The sequence below is a fragment of the Tamandua tetradactyla genome, chromosome 23 (genome assembly GCF_023851605.1).
Source record: "Tamandua tetradactyla isolate mTamTet1 chromosome 23, mTamTet1.pri, whole genome shotgun sequence".
NCBI classification, from domain to species: Eukaryota; Metazoa; Chordata; class Mammalia; order Pilosa; family Myrmecophagidae; genus Tamandua; species Tamandua tetradactyla.
The window spans coordinates 50,915,116-50,934,408 of NC_135349.1; the positions used below are offsets into that span (position 1 = coordinate 50,915,116).

The 19,293-nt window shown below is 38.6% G+C and overlaps 1 protein-coding gene across 2 annotated transcripts in view; it reads right to left on the minus strand.

Annotated features, from left to right (window-relative positions):
* RBFOX1 (RNA binding fox-1 homolog 1) overlaps positions 1 to 19,293 on the minus strand; it is a 2,222,576-nt gene that overhangs the window by 1,251,212 nt on the left and 952,071 nt on the right. The gene's annotated exons all lie outside the window — the stretch shown is intronic.

A 19,293-nucleotide genomic window follows, 5' to 3' on the forward strand; every position in this document is an offset into this window, starting at 1 on the left:
AGCCAGGCACGTTGGACACAGAAGATAATAAAAGGTTGATTCAGATGGAATGCTCAGCTTTTAAGGTAATAGTTCCTTTCCTGCTTTCATCATAATTGTAGGAATACTTCCAAGCAGGGAGAAATCTCATCTTGTACAATGAGCTTTGAAAAACATAGCTGTGATGATATCACTTCCTCGCATAAAACAAGTAAAACAAGACCAAAAAAAGAACAACCTTCTATGGCTCCCCACTACCCACAGAATACTGGGTAAACTCAGCACGTGTCTGAAGAAGTCCCATGCTAGTCCTTCCCTGCCCTTCAGATCTTCTTATCCCATGACCATTTCACACCACCCATTACAATCTAGCTGTCCCATCTTCTGAGCATTCCCACAAGCTCGGCTTTCCTCCTCTGGTCTTTAGGCTTTACACATCTGGTTCCTTTTGACTGGAATCCCATTTCCTGACCCTCTGTATAGGAAAAGCACACTCACGCCCAGGTATCCAGCTCAAGAATCTTTTTCCCTGTAGAGTCCTCCCAGGTGGATCTAGGCTTAACTACCCTTTCTTTCCTTGTATTTCTATGATTTGCATGCATCAGTTAAGATACACGAAGATACAATGTATCTCAGCTATCTTCCAGTTCTCTCTCTTTAGTTATTTCCTTGACACTACTTGTCTCTCTCCAATTCCAGACTGTGAGCTCCTTGAAGGAAGTTGCTTATCCAACTTTGCATCCCACCCACTTGTCCAAGGACCTGGTAGATGTGAAAAGGTATTAAATGAAAGGATTTACAGCAAACATTCAAAGCAGAAAGTGATGGGCACACACGAGAGTACCAGAGGAGTTCAGAAAAGGGAGAGTTTCATTCTTGCTGGGGAAGTGTCGTGGAAGACATGAAGTCTTAGAGACAGTCTAGCAGTAGAACTAGGAGTATATACTTTGAAGTCAGAGTGCCTGGGTTTAAATGCCAGATCCAATATCTCCTAGCTGTGTAATTTGGTGCAAGTTATTAAACCCCGTGGGTCTCACTTTCCCAATATGTAAAGTAGTACTATAAATATTACCTACTATAAGGAGTTATATAACAAATTATTTGCATATGTAAAGCATATAGTAAACGTATATAAATGTTAGCAATTCTTATTTAAGCTGGGCTATGAAGGGTGGGTCAGATGTGGACATGGAGGAGTGGGCATTCCAGGTGGTAGGGATGGCATAAATAGAGTCAAAGAGCAGGGAAATTGTACTTGTTCAAAGGCAATGGTGCTGTCACCTATGGTATTTTAATATGCACACTGGAGAACAAGGTTAAAATAAATGGGATCTGGATCCCAAACTACTCTGAATGCAGTCCAGAACTTTTTGAACTGTGTTTTGTAAGACGTAGAGAACTGAAGTGTTGTTCAGGATGTGGCTTTCAGGATGAACTTTAGTTAACAATTTATTTCAGGCAATTTTTTCTCATACCCAAATCTGGAAAACTATAAATTTAGGAACAAGGATATGTAAAGTCCTAAGAAATGGACAATTCAGTAACTTTTCCCACAGCTCGTTCATTTGAAGGGGAAAAAATTTCTGACTAAAGGAATTTTCTGGTTAAAAAGTAATTACTATTTGAGCCCTCCATCCATCCTACCAATCATTTTGATATTTTTCTTTAAATCTTATCTAAAACTCTACAACACAGCAGGATTTGAAGCTAAGAAGAACACAGACATTCATAGGCTGGTTTTAATGTTTTAATACATCTGTCTGATGTATCTGTTTTCCATTGTATTTAAAAAATTTTTTTTAATAGTGAAGTTATAAGTTTACAGAAAAAATATCATACATTAAAGATAGAGATACATATAATCCCCCTCCATTATTAACACTTTGCATTTGTGGTGGTACATTTTTTAGAATTAATGAAAGAATATTATTATAAGTTGACAAAGGACTTTTGAAGAATTTTAATTTCTTAGTAAGACCTCAAAGCTACTTTCCACTAAAGAAGAATTCATATATAATTAGGCTTGCTTTTTAAAAAATCTATAGAACTGTTTCCTACAACCAGAAACCACTGGCGGTGTTTCTACCAGACTGTTCTCTCTGAGACTTCATCAGGAAAATGCCAATGTATTAACAGCACCTCCCTTAGGTTAACTCTTAAGGACAAAAGCACACCAGAATTAACCAGTAATGGCATAAAGAAAAGATATTCTTTATCCTGTAGAGAACAGAAATGAACATATGTACACACTCCAACATGAAGAGCATAAGGAGGGAAGAAACAAAGTGAATAAGGGAAGACTCAGGAAGGGAAACCATCACCTCCTGCAATCCCTAAAGCCCTCTATGGTTTAATCCTGGCAAGATAATATGTGGCCCTCACTCTAGAAGAATTTAATTCCCTGTATCCTAAGGTGGAAAGAACAAAGTCCTTTGTGAAGGAGGCAGGGCAAGATGGTGGTGTAAGGAGGAATGGAATTTAATTCGTTCTCTAGAGAAGCTAGTAAATACCCAGGAACTGTCTGGAAAAAACTGTTTGGGAGACATCCATAACTGGATACACATCGTACACCAGTGTGGAACGAGTAGAAGAGCCAAGAACACACCACAGAACAGAGGATAAAGGCCCCCAAATCCAGAGGCTGGTGCCCTTCCCCCATTGGCATGGCAGGCTCACCTGAAAACACTTCCATGAGAAAGAAACAGTTTCTGCTGGGAGCAAGGAAGGCAGCCCAGCCAAACTCCAAGTGCAGTTTTAATTAACAAATTCGGACTGCTATATCCAAACACAGATAGGCTGAGAGCAAGTAGGAAAGGAATCCTGAGGTTTCTCACAGCAGACAGAAGGAAGGGCTGGCAAAAAATAAAAATAAAGGTTTTTGGAGTCAGGCCAGCTCAGAACTGGAAAAGGGCTGTGGCCCAAGACACACGGAACTAGGTGCCAACTTCAGCTCTTGAATGGTGAACCTTGGGAGTTTGGGAACCAGCTCTGAAAGGGATTAAAAAAAAATTATTTCCATGTAGCTCATTAGAAAAAGACTCAGGTATTTTCAATTGTCAGGACTGATTCAGGAAAGAGTAGAGTTAAGGTAAGTCTGAGATACAAAGAAGCAAGTCAAGGGAAGGAGACAATTCCCTAAAGGGCATATCTTCCTCAAGAAAAGGGGCGTGGGGATTAAGGTCTACTGCATATGGTGGCCCTCAATCAGATAATTCAGTCCCCAGGGGATAAGCCCACCTTCTACCTCAGCCTCTGTCTCAATCATGTGCTTGATAGCTACAGACTCAGCTTAGAATTAAAAGGTTCACACCACTTTATGCCTTGGAGAAGCTGCAGGCTGAAAAGAACCACCTTCTTGGAAAGATAAGAAAAGCACAGAGTCTAGAGGCTTCACAGGAAAGTCTGCCAACCTGCTGGGTCTCATCCTAGAGAAATGTGATACTAATTTCACCCTCTTCTTCAGACATGGGCCTGTTTCACCTGGGAAAATCTGACTCAAGTCAATGATATCTGGGGAGAACACCCTAAAAAAAGGGTTCCATTTATGCAGAGCAAGAACCAGAAAACAAGAGCTGAAAAATTCTGAACAGTTTAATAGAAACTATACTAGAGGTCTAGAATAAGTTGAACAGAACACAAAAACAAAAACACCAAAAAACAAACAAACAAACAAAAACAGAACAAAGCCAACAAACAAGGAAAACCTAGATTAAAGAGGGAAAATGACCTCCAGAATAAACTAATCGAGGAAATCAGATGCCAAGACACCAACAAAATTTATGCAGCAACACCAGGACAAATGAAGATATGGCCCAGTCAAAGGAACAAACTAACATTTCAAATGTGATGCAGGAGTTGAAGCAACTAATTAACATTCAATCAAATATGCTAAATCAAGTCAAAAATCAAATCAATGAGTTGAGGGAAGATATGGCAAAAACAGATGAAGGATAAAAAGGAGACATTGGGTGACCACAAAGAAGAACCTGAAAAATTGAAAAAACAAATGGGAGAACTTATGGGAATGAAAGAAAAGATGAAAAACACAATGGAGACTTACAACAGCAGATTTGAAGAGGCAGAAGAAAGGATTAGTGAACTCAAGGACAAGATATTTGAAATCCTATCCACAAAGAACAGATAGGGAAAAGAATGGGAAAACATGGGCAGGGTTCAGAGAATTAAATGACAACATAAAGTGCATGAAAAACCATGTTATCAGTGTCCCAGCAGGAGAAAAGAAGGGAAAAGGGGCAGAAAGAATAATGGAAGAAATAATCACAGAATGTATCCCGTCTTTTATGAAAGACATAAAATTACAGATCCAAGAAATGCAGCATACCCCAAACAGAACAGACCTGCATAGATGTACTCCAAGATATTTATTAATCAAATGACAAAGACAAAGAAAGAATTTGAAAGCAACAAGAGAAAAGCAATTCATCACATGCAAGGGGAGCTTGATAAGATTATTTGTGGATTTCTCAGCAGAAACCATGGAGTTGAGAAGGCAGTGGTAAGATATATTTAAGATTCTGAAAGGAAAAGACTGCCAACTAAGAATTCTATACCCAGCAAAACTGTCCCTCAAAAATAAGGAAAAGTTTAAAATATTCTCAGATAAACAGACACTGAGAGAGTCTTTCCTGGTTGTTGCTTGCATACAAACCACTTCCTCAGATCATGATGGGTTGCAGTTGAAAATTAATAACAGGCAGAAGCCTGGAAAATTCACAAATACATGGCAGTTAAACCACCCACCCCTAAACAACCAGTGCATCAAAGAAGAAATTAAGAGAAATCAGTAAATATCTCAAGGCAAATGAAAATGCAACATATCAAAACTTATGGGATGCAACAAAGTTAATGCTGAGAAGGAAATTTATTGCCATAAATGCCTATATTAAAAAAAGAAAGAGCAAAAATGGAGGAATTAACTGTTCACGTGGAACAACTAGAGAAAGGACAGAAAACTAACCCCAAAGCAAACAGAAGAAAAGAAATAACTCAGATTAGAGCAGAAATAAATGAAATGGAGAAAGTGAAAACAAGAGAGAGAATATCAATACAACCAGAAGTTAGTGCTGAGAAAATTAATAAATAAATCCTTAGCTAGGCTGCAAAAAAAAAAAAAAAGAGAGAGAGCATGCAAATAAAATCAGAAATGATAGAGGAGACATAACCACTGACCCTGCAGAAAAAAGGAAATAATGAGAGACTACTATGGCAATTACATGTTAATAAACTTCATGGACAAAATGGACAACATCCTAGAAAAGTATGAACAACCAACATTGACTTGAGAAGAAATAGAAAACCTCAACAAACTTAACAAGTTAAGAGATAGAATCAGATATCAAGAAGCTCCCCAAACTAAAAATCTAGGACCAGATAGCATCACATGTGAATTCTACTAGGCATTAAAGGAAGAATTAGTGCTAATCCTGCTCAAACTCTTCAAAAAATTGAAGAGGAGAGAAAGCTATATAACCCATCCTATGAAGCCAACATCAGCCTAATATCAAAACCAGACATAGACAATCCAAGAAAAGAAAACTACAGACCAATCTCTTTAAGGAATATAAATGCAAAACTCCTCAACAAAATACTTGCAAATCAAATCCAACAGCACATTAAAATAATTATATACCATGACCAAGTGGGATTTATTCCAGATATGCAAGGATGGTTCAGCATAAGAGAATTCATTAATGAAATACACTGCATCAATAAATAAAAGCAGAAAAATGACATGATCATGTTGATTGACACAGAAAGGCATTTGACAAAATTCAACAACCTTTCTTGATGAAAACACTTCAAACGATAGGAATAAAAGGGAAATTGCTCAACATGATAAAGGAAATATATGAAAAAACCCACAGCTAACATCTTACTCAATGGGGAAAGCCTGAAAGCATTCCCTCTGAGATCAGGAACAAGAAAATGAGACCCACCATCACCACTGTTATCCACCATTGTGTTGGACATTCTAGCTAGAGCAAATAGACCATTAAAAAAGCCATCCAGATTGGAAAGGAAGAAGTAAAACTTTCACTGTTTGCAGAAGACATGATACTGTATTTCAAAAATCCTGAAAAGTCTATAGCAAAGCTATTAGAGCTAATAAATGAATACAGCAAAGTGGCAGAGTACAAGAGCAATACCCAAAAATCAATAGTGTTTCTATACACACTGATGAGCAATCTGAGGAGGAAATCAAGAAAAAATTCCATTCATAATAGCAAACAAATAATAAAAAATTTAGGAATAAATTTAACCAAAGCCACAAAAGATCTATACACAGAAAACTAAAAGAAATTGCTAAAAGAGATCAAAGAAGACCTAAATAAATGGAAGGGCATACCATGTTCATGGATCAGAAAACTAAATATTTTTAAAATGTCAAGTCTATGCAAACTGATTGATAGATTCAATGGAATACCAATTAATATTCCAATAACTTACTTTGCAGAAATAGAAACACCAATAAAATCAAATCAATTTGGGAGGACAGGGTACTCTGAATAGCTAAAGATATCTTGAGAAAGAAGAAGGAAGTGGGAGTTCTCACATTATCTGACTTTAAGGCATATAACAAAGGTACAGTGGTCAAAATAGCATGATACTGGCATAATGGATAGATATACTGACCAATGGAATCAATTTGAGCATTCAGAAATAGACCCTCTCATCTTGGGACAACTGATCTTTGAGAAACCAATTCAACTGGGACAGAACAGCCTTGTCAATAAAGTGTGTTAGGAGAAGTGCATATCCATATCCAAAAGAATGGAAGAGGACCCATATCTCACACCTTATACAAAAATGAACTCAAAATGGATCAAAGACCTAAACATTAGAGCTAAAACCATCAAACTTTTAGAAGAAAATATAGGGAAATATCTTATAGATCTTGTGATAGGAAGTATAATCCTAGACCTTACACCCAAAGTGTGACCAATGAAAAAGAAATAGATAAATGGGATCTCCTCAAAATTAAACACTTTTGTGCATCAAAGGAATCTGTCAGGAAAGTAAAAATGCAGCCTACATAATGGAAGACAGCATTTGAAAACTATATATCAGATAAGTGTTTAATATCCAGAATATGTATCAAGATTCTACAACTCAAAAACAAAAAAACAAACAACCCAATTTAAAAAATGGGCAAAAGATATGACCAGATACTTTTCAGAAGAGGAAATACAAGTGGCTCAAAAACATTGAAAAGATGCTCAACCTCACTGGCAAATCAAACCACAATGAGATATCTCACATCAAATGCTGTCTCCCATTATGTAGGCTGCATTTTTACTTTCCTGACAGAGTCCTTTGATGCACAAAAGTGTTTAATTTTGAGGGGATCCCATTTATCTATTTCTTTTTCATTGGTCACACTTTGGGTGTAAGATCTAGGATTATACTTCCTATCACAAGATCTATAAGATATTTCCCATTATAAAAAAAAATCTACAAGTGCTGTAGAGGAGGTGGTGAAAGATGCACACTTATTCACTGTCGGTGGGAATGTAAGATGGTGCAACCGCTCTAGAAGGCAGTTTGGTGGTTCCTCAGGAAGCTAAACATAGAATTATTGTTTGATCCAACAATCCCATTACTAGGTATATATTTGGAGGAACTGAAGGCAAGGACACAGACAGATATTTGCACACTGATGTTTACAGTGGCATTTTTCATGATTCCCAAGAGATGGAAACAGACCAAATGTCCATTGATGGACAAGTGGCTAAACAACCTGTGGTATATACATACAATAGAATATTACATAGCTGTAAAGACGGAATAAATTCATGAAGCATGTAACAACGTGGATGAATCTTGAGGACGTTATGGTAAGTGAAACCAAAGAACAAATACTATATGGTCTCGCTAATATGAACTAACATTAATGGGTGATCTTTGAGAGTTAAAGTTAAGAACACAGGCTATCAGGAGATAGAAAGAGGGTAGAGATTAGGCATTTGATGCTGAAGGAACATAGAATGTGCAAAAGGAATAGCACAATGCGATCTAACGGCAGCACAATAATATAAGTACACTGAATGAAGCAAAGTGTGACTATGGTTAAGGGAGGAGGGCTGAAGGCATGTATGACAACAGAATGAAAGACAGAGGATAAGGACTATGACAGTATAACTTAGCAATGCCTAGAATGGATGATTAAATACATAAGAGTGTTCTTACGCGAGAGAGAAGAAATCAATGTCAACATTGCAAGGTGTTGAAAATGAGGCGATATATGGAGTGGAGGGCGCATATAATCAATGTCAACCAGAGTTCGGTAGCTAACAGTAACATTGTAATATACTTCTATTGAATGTGATAAAGGCAATATGCCAAAGCTAATTGTCAGTAAATGGGGGATATAGTGGAGGGGTATGGGATTCTTGGCAGAAGAAATGGAAATGCCCTCATACAGATTGTGGTGGACTATTTGATTATATTGTGAACCATTGATTTTTTTTACTTAATTGAATTGTATGATGTATGAACAAAACTGTTTAAAAATGAACAAAGAGGTACAAGTGTGGGGAAAACGTAGAGAGAGGGATGTACCTATTCACTGATGGCAAGGAAGTAGAGTGGTGCAGTCCCTATAGAGGGCAGTGTGGTGGCTCCACAGGAGGCTAGGGGTGGGGCTGCTGTATGATCCCGCAGCTCCATAAAAAGGAGTATATTTGGAAGAACTGAGAGCAGGGACAGGAACATACATTTGCACACTGGTGTTTATGGCAGCAGTGCTCACATTTTGTAATAGATGGAGGTGGCCTGGGGGTACATCAACTGAGGAATGGAAAGGGAATTGTGGTATATGTATAAAATGGACTACTGAGCAGCTGCAAAAAGGATGACGTTGTCAAGCATGAACCTTAAGGACAGTATGCTGAATAAGCCAGAAATGAAAATACAAATATTATAACGCCTCACTAATAAGGACTAACAATAATGTGCAAACTCAGAAATGAATTACGAGCACAGGTGATCAGGTGAAAGCCTATTATAAAGGTTCCTAGATTGTAAGCTCTTACAGCAGTCACATCTATTCTGGAGTTGCGACTGTTATTTCTAAACTCTGAGATACTGAGTTCTTTGTGTATAACCTGGTCACTCCCTAGAACTTTGGGCATTTGTGTGACACCTTAGATTCAGAGCTAGAGTTCTACAGCTATGAAAGCCAGCATTACACCTACAGCAACTATTAAAAACACTTACTGATCAGATTTCAATTATAGATATGGATGAAGCTGATCTGGGAAGGACTAAGGTAAATCAGACCAAAGGGTAAAAGATGATATTGACTATTAAAACCTCAACTTCTGTGTGAGATCAAATGAAGAAATGTTTACTTGGTGCAAAATTGATATTTTTGGTAGCACACTATAACTTGCATGGTCAGCTTACTCAAACACCATAAAACTACATGGAACCTTGAATAAGGAGTGAGAGCTTGTTCGTTTGTATAGGGTGGTATGATTCCATTATACATCCCAGAGTAATCTGGGCAGAAGATTAAAAAGTATTATCAAAGTCCACTTGAAGGACTGGGGAGAAAGGTGGAAATACTACACTTCCCCACCTGAGGAAGACCTGATATTCACACAGTTGAGGACCACCAATTTGATGGGCCAAGCTCTTGATCCTAGGGCTTGCCCTTATGAAACTTATTCCTGCGAAGGAGAAGCTAAGCCTACTTATGATTATGCCTAAGAGTCACCCCCAGAGAACCTCTTTTGTTGCTCAGATGTGGCCTCTTTCTCTAAGCGAATTTTGCAGTTGCACCCATTGCCCTCCCCCCGTGACTTCTAGGGGTACAAATCTCCCTGGTAATGTGGGGCATAACTCCTGGGGATGAGCTGGGCCCCAGCAACATGGGATGGAGAAATACTTGACCCAAAGAGGGACGAGAAATGAAACAAAGTTTTGGTGATTGAGGTCATTCTGGAAGTTATTCAGTACATGAAAATCCTTTTTCAGCTTTTGGTGTATTGGAGTAGCTAGAGGGAAATACCTGAAACTGTAGAGCTGTAATCCAATAGACTTGATTCTTGAAGATGATTGAATAACTATAGAGCTTTTAAGGTGAGACCGAGTGACTGTGAAAACCTTGTGACTGACACTCCTTTTACCTCGTGTATGAACAGATGAGTAAGGAAAAAAAATAATAAATAAATAAATAATAGGGGGAAGGGGTTATAGGATGTTTTGGGTGTGCTTTTTTACTTTTATTCTTATTATTTTTATTTGGAGTAATGAAAATCTTCAAAACCCGATTGTGATGATGAATACGCAGCTATATGATAATACTGTGAACCACTGTAAATTTGGGATGAGTATATGGTATGTGAATATAGAACTCAATAAAACTGCATTTTAAAAAGGTCTTTGTAATGTACACTTTACAAAATAATAACTACCTCTCCACCACAAACATCCAATATTAACCGAGCACCTAACAGATAATATGTTTTTTGCCCGTGGGGTAAAATGAATTTAAGCCATGATGAGAAGGTTGGCATGTTATTCTTTTCCTTTTCTTTTCATCTTCTGCATGTTGTTCATATTTAAATTATTGCTCTTTATCATTACAATCCATGACACTTATTACACGTGGCTACTTGTAAATTTTAGGCAAAGTGGCAGGCATCATGAAATCTTAGTTTCTCAATGCTATGTTCCAAGCCACATTTACCCCCCTCCCCTCCACCCACATTGTCTGAAAATGCTGTGGCAACCACTCTCCTGCATTTCTAAACCTCTTCCCCTCATTTTGCTTAAAAGCATCAGTTATTTCTTATGAACTTGTTGCCTCTTCTCCCACCCCTTCTCTGAATTCTGCTCATTAAGCTATTATATTTCCATTTCATTCTCAACCATCAGAGTTATTCAGATTTCCCTGTTCTCCCATCTCTATCTACTCTGCTTCATGAAATCATTCTTCTCTTATTGTGGACTGATGCTTCATACTACTCATTCAGTTTTCTCTCCTCTACTGATGCCATTAAATCCTTACTACATTCAGAAGACATCTGCATTTTTTTTCCTTCAGATTGCGTGGGAAGGCATATATCCCCAGGATGCACTCATTTGTACCTTTCCCGTTTTGTATTTCTTACTCATTGAACCTTCTGGTACTGCTAATTTTGAGTCAAAATCAGTCTTCTCCAGCAATTGGACAGATGCTGGACAACAACACAACAGAAAGATGCTCAGTTATAATGGCTTAAGAGAGCAGCATTCCAGTCTTTTCCAAGGAAGAGATATGGTTCTATAACATAAGCATCAGAGGCTTGTGATACTGCTGTGATTTAAATGGGAGCTGATTATAATGGTGCCAGCTAGCATCCAAGTTGGAATGAGTGGCTTCCTCACTTACTATTGATCATGCAAAAGGTACATTGGCAGGGTTTTATTCTTTGCTGAACCAATCAGACATAGAAGGCCAACTTATTCCATCAATCTATATTTACCCTTTCCTACAAATCAATGAAACAATACCACTGTGACATCTGCAAAGAGAAATTCTATTGTTCAGAGACCGCTCGATGGTGTGTTTTGGAGGAAAGATTACTCCCATTACTAAACTGATCCGTGTGTTTTCTTTGTTATTCTAAAAATGGCCAAACAAAAAAGTGACTCTATAACTTGTACATAAATGGAGGGTACAGGTGGTAAAAATGATGACAGCTCGTTGTGTTCAGAGTCTGGACCCATATCCAGTCACTGCTTACCTTCATCACATGGTAGGAACAAAAGAGAGAGGTTTTGTGTTCTCCTGGGGGTGACAGTCTTCATGAGAATACTGTGAAAACCAAGGTCCAGGAAATGCAGGCAGTTTCAGTAGACCTGAAAGCTCCAGGATTCTAATTCTGACATTTGGTAGTTTGGTAGAAACTACCAAAATTTACCCCAGAAGAGAAGCTTAGAGATATTTCAACTCTGAAATTCACCCCAGAAGAGAAGCTTAAAGAGGTATTCAGCCACTATCTAATCATAGGCTTATGACTTTGCCTCAGCTATCAAAACAGTAACAGGCAGTGGACAGAGTGATTACAGCATGAACATGAAGCCAGAATTCTTGTATTCAAATCTCAGCCATGCTGTTTCCTAGTAATACAACCTCAAATAAGTGATTTTACCTCTCTAGTTTACTACTTTTTTTTTTTCTTCATGGGCAGGCACCAGCAATCAAACCCGGGTCTCTGGCATGGCAGGTGAGAATTCTGCCACTGAGCCCTCTAGTTTCATTTTTTCAACCAATTAAATGAAGATAGTAAAAATGAGTCCATGAGTTGCAATGAAGTAATACATGTATGTATATAACAATAAATGTACGTGATATGTATATGTAAGTGATTGTAAACATATAAGTAATACATAAGTACAGGGCATGGCACACACATGCTCAAAACCCTTTCTACTCAAGTGTAGTCCATGGGTTTGTGGCATCCCTCTAGCAAGGGCTTATTAGAAATACAGAAGTTCAGGCTTTAACCTAGACTTACTGCATCAGAAACTGCATTTTCACAAGATCTCCTAGATGATTTGTGTACACAATACAGCTTGAGGAACACTGCTGTAAATAATGTTCTGTACCATTCTGATAAGCATTGTTGACCACAAACATTTCTTTCATAAATTTCAACAACATAGAGATGAAGTTTTAAGGGGGAAATAATTTTCCTATTTGTAAACTGAACCAGAGCACGCATATCTCATCTGGGCACCACATACAACCCAGAACCCCAGCAAGTCAAGGAGTGGAGTGTGTGGACTGCTTGAATGTTTTCAGAAATGTCTTACAGATGCTAGTTTACAGCCACAAAAATATTACAAGTATGCAAACTTTACCAATACCTAATTTTTTTTTAACAATAATCAAAACTTTAAGAATTTTAGGAAAAGAAAGAATGTATAAGCTAGATTGGAATCTGAAGAGTTCAACTTCTACAAATGTTTCCTAAAGATATTTCTAGCCCAGGAACAATAACTTGATAATTTTAGGGTTTTTCCATATTTAAGCAAATGTTCCTAATTAATTTTAGACCTTCAGATGATGAGAAAGGTTTTGCAATCTCATTGTATGTTTGTTTTATGTTTATATATGTAAGTGTATTTATATATGTGTGTGTACTTGGAGCTAGCTATCTGCAAGATTTTCATTCCTGACTTCTTCCTATTAAACATTTAGTCATTCAGCAAATGTTTATTAGAGACTAACCACATGCCAGGCACCACTGCATGAGCAGTGGTGAGACTGCTGTTGGTGGAAATGCATGGGTATGTGAGCATCATGCTATTCAGCGCTGTAGCCTTAACATCCAATATCATGTCTGACACTTAACAGGCACTGAAAATATATCTGTGGGCTAATTTAATTAATAACATGCTGACATGTACCAATTATAATATGGGACTGTTAACATGTTTGTTTTCTACTGAAAACATGACCAGCATGATTTTAAGTCTGAACAGATGGACGAGAAAGAACAAGCAACATCGTGACTATTTTTGGTGGCACTTGGCCATTTTAAATACTGAATAGTCAGTTTGTTCTCTTAACCCTCCATTTCAATTTGAGAACAGTAAATTCTCTTAGTTCACTCTTATTAGCATCTGTATGCTAATATCTTTTCTGTGGCTGCCAGACAACAACCAACTGATACTGAATGCCCTAAATAGGATGTATTCTCTTTGGTTTGTCACAGGTCGTGTCATCCCCTTATCATTTTATACCCAGCTCAACTTAAAACTTGCAGACCTCTGTACATTTTTTAATTTGGGACCACTGACCTAATTCCTTAAATTCATGCTTGATTCATTCTTTCAAACATATTCTGGAAGCTAACTTTGTGCCAGGTACTATACCATGTGCCAGGCAAGTATTGTAAGAAAGACACAATGCTTGTCCTCACAGGGCTTGAACTGTAGCGGAGGGAGATAGAGAATGAACAAATAATATAAATTAGGGTATTCCAGTCGCTCCGAGCCCAGTCCTCTCTGTATCAAGGCCTGTTGGATAAGATGCATTGGGAGATGGCTGGCACCCAAGACACAGGTCCCCAGAGAAAGGCTCTGCTACCCAAAGGGAACTGTGCAGTAGCTGTGGTGTCACTTACTCTTCTTGAGGGAATCCTGAGATGATTTTCCAGTACACTGGGTAAATACAGGGACTCCTTTGGAAATCGCCACCAGCACAATTGTCATTTGCTCAGAGTTGGTGAAGAAGTCAGCTATGACTTATGAAGGAGATAACTGGCATGACTCTTAGAACTTACAAAATGTACGTTTGCATTACTAATGACTATGGTTTAATCATCCTAAATAAAATGTCAGCTATGCAACTATCATGTTCCAATCCTTGCAATAATCTTGCAAGACAGGCAACAGGATTTCCTTTGTACATGAGGAAACAGAGGCTCAGATACTTGAAGTAACTCATCTGAAGCAACCAAGTAGCAGGACCTAGACCTGAGATCCATGCGAAGGTCTGTGATTTCAAAAGTGCTTGCACAGTTTCAGTCAAGCCTTCTGAAATTTTCCCAAGTTGTAGACACGACATTTGTCACTGCGCTGGGAATGTGTGCTTAATAATATATTTAAGATACAAGGAGACATTGTATCCACAGCCTTTGGGAAAAGGGCGGAAACCAGTGGTGGGGGTTAAAAATGGACACCATGACTTTGATGTCAGTCCAGCCCACCTGCAGAAACTCAGCTCTCTTGAATTATTCATAGCACCGCCTGGTAGCATATTTCAACATTTCCCCTGGAAAGAAGACCATACGTGAACATTTATTATCAGTGCCAAGATGATGTATAATTAATATTTTGATGCAGCACGTTTCACCTGTCTTAATGTTTACTCTGACAATATTAGCTTGGTTTGAGATAAATAATGCTTCACCGACTGTATGTTATCCCACTTTTAGACAAGAAGCCTCAATTTATTTAATTAAATTGTGACTGATGATTTATTATTGCCTTTCTCCTTGGGTTACATGTTGTGTTAATGGGCCATCAATGTAAATAAGGTAGTTCTTGGTAAAATGTGATGTCTCCCATGCAACTAGTGCAGTCAGGAGAGAGAAGGGAAAAGAAACCTACCTAGAACCAAAGCCTCCCCTGATGTTGCTGACAAATCCTCCCCTTCTTTCTTGACCGCAGGGAACACAGAAATACTAAGATGAATAGGCTGGTACTCCAGAACCAGATGAGCAGGGAAGAGATTCAAGCCAAAGTGATGGCCGCTCACATAGGAAAATCAAACCTCTCACCAGAAGAGAAAGCAGAAAGTAATATGCGTTTCAGAGAGGGTAAGTAAATGGCACAGCTGTATTTCTTATTGAGCCTAGACTCAGCACTCAGCAATGCCCAAGAGAAGGCTTTGGGGTGAAAGCTTTTAGCCACATATACATATGTGAGATTCCAGGGTGCCTGCCTACCGCAGACTGGGAAATATATTGTCGATATGAACGCTGTACTCACCTGTCCCAAAATAAGCTCTCCCTACCCCTCTGATTCAGCTCTTGTGTTTTCCAAATTCACACTTCTAGAAAGAGTTTTAAACTTTCCATTCTGTGGTCCATTTCATGTAATCAAATGGCTTTGTCATGGTGATTTATTCAGAATTTACTTTCTACTTAGCATAAAATATTTAGTATATGAAATTCCAAGTTTGCAAATTAACAGGACCACCCCCTTCCAGTATTGACACAGAACAATTCCTCAATATTTTAGCTGTTATTTTTTTAAAAACTTTTCCCTGGCTCCTTTTCAGTAAGTAATGAAATGGCCCTACAATGGTAAAATCAAAATATCTGAGGTTTTCTTGTGTTTCTCCATGTGAGCCTATCTAAATTTGAATGTGTCTTTTAAGCCCTTGATTCTGCAAGTCCCCCTATTTGCTGGGATTTTGTGTGTCAGGTAATGCGATAATAAACATGCAAGCCATATGGAAGTGTATTTGTTTTCACCCCATTTCACAAACTGCAGTTAATAAACCTTTAATAAGAACAATGTGTCCTCCACGCACCTGTGAATAATGTGAACGGAGTCCCAATACTTCTAAGACAAGCCAGCATGAATGCCACTTAACTGAATACCAATCACTGATCAGTGAAAATAACTCCCATTCCCACCGGAGCCTCCAAGGTCAGGGCCATTCGGGACTATGATTGAATAGTTGTTCAGCTTTCCAAGGCAGCATAATATAAACCACAAACCTCCCCATCCTTTGGAGTCAAGTCTGACTTGTCCTGACTCAAAGAAAACACTACCATCATATTAAAAGCTATAAAACATTGTTGTGGTGGCTTCTTCCTTGGCAACATAGGTGAAAAATGACATCCAGTGAGTGGAAACATTTGCCCTAACTTTGGAACACACATCTACTTGGGGTGCTACAAACCAGTATCTTCAACACCAGCTCTGAATGGCATGCTTCATTTATGCAAACAGTATATATTAGGTCCTCATTAGCACAGTAGCCCTTCCAAATATTGGCAGCTTACCAGCAAGCATTATCGGTGTTTACTTTAGGTACAGGTGTGAACCGACTGAAAATTGATTTCTGAACTACCCCCAGAGCTGTCCTGATGGCGTAGGCAGAGAGATCGAGCAAACTAGCTCATTTCAGCACCATTAGCAAAGCCAAAGAATGAAAAGGGATAAAATTGCAGGAGGAATTATATTTTTTAGCTACTAAGTAGATAATATGAATAATGGAGCGAAATGATTACCATCCACTATTTGAGCACCAACGGCCTAGATGCCATGCGAGGCTAAATAATAGCCAATGCTCTTTGGAGAATAACATTAGAAAGAAGCTGCACGGGGAAAGCTCTTTCCAGCCCTCCCTTCCAGTACTACACACCACCCACCAGTATCAACACTAAGACGTGCCTTTCTGTCTTGCAGTTATAGACTTGGAAAACCTTCCCTTTCTCTTTCCATCCACAAAAGAACAGCTTTAAGAACAAAGTTGATTTAGCATTAGATGAGCGAGGAACAGACATTAAATTTAAAATGCCACTGCAGACAATTTGGCCATATCTCTGCCACACACTCTCAAAACACAGAGCATTTACCAGAGATCTGCAGCTTCTAATTAGAGGACTGCACAGAAAGAAAGAGTATGCATGAATTGTGTGCTGTGTTTGAATATATTCATTGCAGAAGGATCTCTGTGTTTCTGGGTCAGTCCTATACTGATGGCACGTGAAGATATATGGATGGGCCATAAGAAGTAAGTCATCCTTCCTGGTTTTAAAATCACCCAACTTTCAGAAGAACTGGTTGTGTTCTTCAAATTCTCCATTCTGGGCAATACCTAGCTGTAACTTCAGCCAGCGCAACCAAACTGTGATCTCTGGCTGTTGATGTTTCCACTTCAGTTGCACAGTTTGCCTGAGAATAAATTGGAAAAACTAGAATAGATAGAAAAAAGTAACCCATTCTATGCAATATAAAACAGTAGTTAGGACTGAGGATTGTAGGGTCAGTCAGATGCAGGATCAAATCCCAGCTCAATGACTTTGTGGTGGTATCTGACAATGTGCATAAACTTCTAAGTGTGAGTTCTCCCAACTGTCAACTAGCAGTCCAGGTACCAACCTAAAAGGTAGGTTTTAAGGATTAACCAAGACAGTGAATGTAAAATGCATAATGAAGTGCAGAAAATGTTCATTAAATTATGAGGCTGTGTGATTGTGAACAGTCACTCTCTGTGGTTCTGAAGCTGCCAGTCTGATAAGAATCTGATAGATGAATTCCTTAAATAACCTGAAAAAGAATGAGTTCAATGCAAGGAATAGAGAAGTCCCTGGAAATGACAACCGAATGGCAAATTCACTTTTCAGAAAAGGACACAAAAATTACTGCATTAAATTTTTCCTTAGAGTTTTCACTTTTACATCATATCCTGTCCATCTGTCTCAGGGATCGTCTCTGCATAAAATGGGACTTTTCCCAAGAACCAGTCAATACTTGTGAATTTAGATAAAGATAGCTTCCCCCCAAATTAAAATTTAGAAATGATACCTTTAATTCAGAACTTGTACTTCCTGGCACAGAGAGATAATATTCTTTCTCTACTCAGAGGCAGTTAATAACTCATCACTCTGTAGAGGCTAAGTCCACACACTTTTGCCTGATAATAAATGCTTACTCATTCTGTCCCCATATGTCCATTCCAGCCTAATTTCCTTCCACTCTCTCACCATTCAAGTCAGATGCGAGGCAGGGTAGATTGCCTAGGTTCAAATCTTGACCAGTTCCTGCAGGAGCAATGTGACATTTGGCAAGTTTTAGAATCTCTCTAATATTATTTTTCCTACGGAGTTTTCAATAGAGATTCAATGAGAAAATGCATTTAAAGCATCACTACTGTTAACAGTACATGGTAGACATTCAAGGAATTCAACAACTACCATGATGAATAGTGTTATCACAAACACCACTGCCACCAACACTGCTTACTCAATGCTGCCATACAAGTAAGGCAGAGGCCCTACTCCATGACAGCTCCCTGTGCTCTAAACCCCACTCCCCTCCTGCACTACAGATTGTAGAACAAAGCATAGTGAGTCCAACACTCTCAGTGAATCTATCTGGACACGCTCATGGTGATCTTCTGAAATGCTGCTTCCCTGGCATGAACACTATTTAAATGATTGCATGGACTCTGGAGTCAGATTGCAAAATCCCAGCTCTGCCACCCCCACACTGAGTCACACTGGCCAGTGTACACAACCTCTCAGATTCACTTTCCTCATCTTTCAAAGGGAATGATTGCAATGCTCAGAGGATCACAACAAGAATTCAGTAAGACAGTCTCTGTAATAGGCCCCTCCCAGCATCTGATATAAGCATTTATGAATGCTAACTGCTAAACAGTAATTTGACTGTTTCATTGCCAGTGTCTGCACCATTAACTTCATAGATATTAGTCCACTGCCCACTTTTTTTGGGGGGGGTCAGACCTATTTGCAGATGTTAGAATAAGTACTCTCCTAGTCACGTACATCAGAACACTCAAAGGAAAAAGAAATGGCCACACATCTTAGACCTGAAAGTTCTAGATGTGTGGCAGCTCCCAGGGTTTTCCTGTGGCTCAATGACTGTGTGTCCGAGGCAGGCAGAGTCCCTGCGTAATGCTGGTTTAGGTTTTGCCTGACATGAGCACGTATGCCACCATGTTTCCATCCCTTAATTTTCTCCTGCAATGAATTTTGATTATATAATTACCCTATCTTAATTACTTCTGGCTATACCCCTGCTCATGGGGCTAAA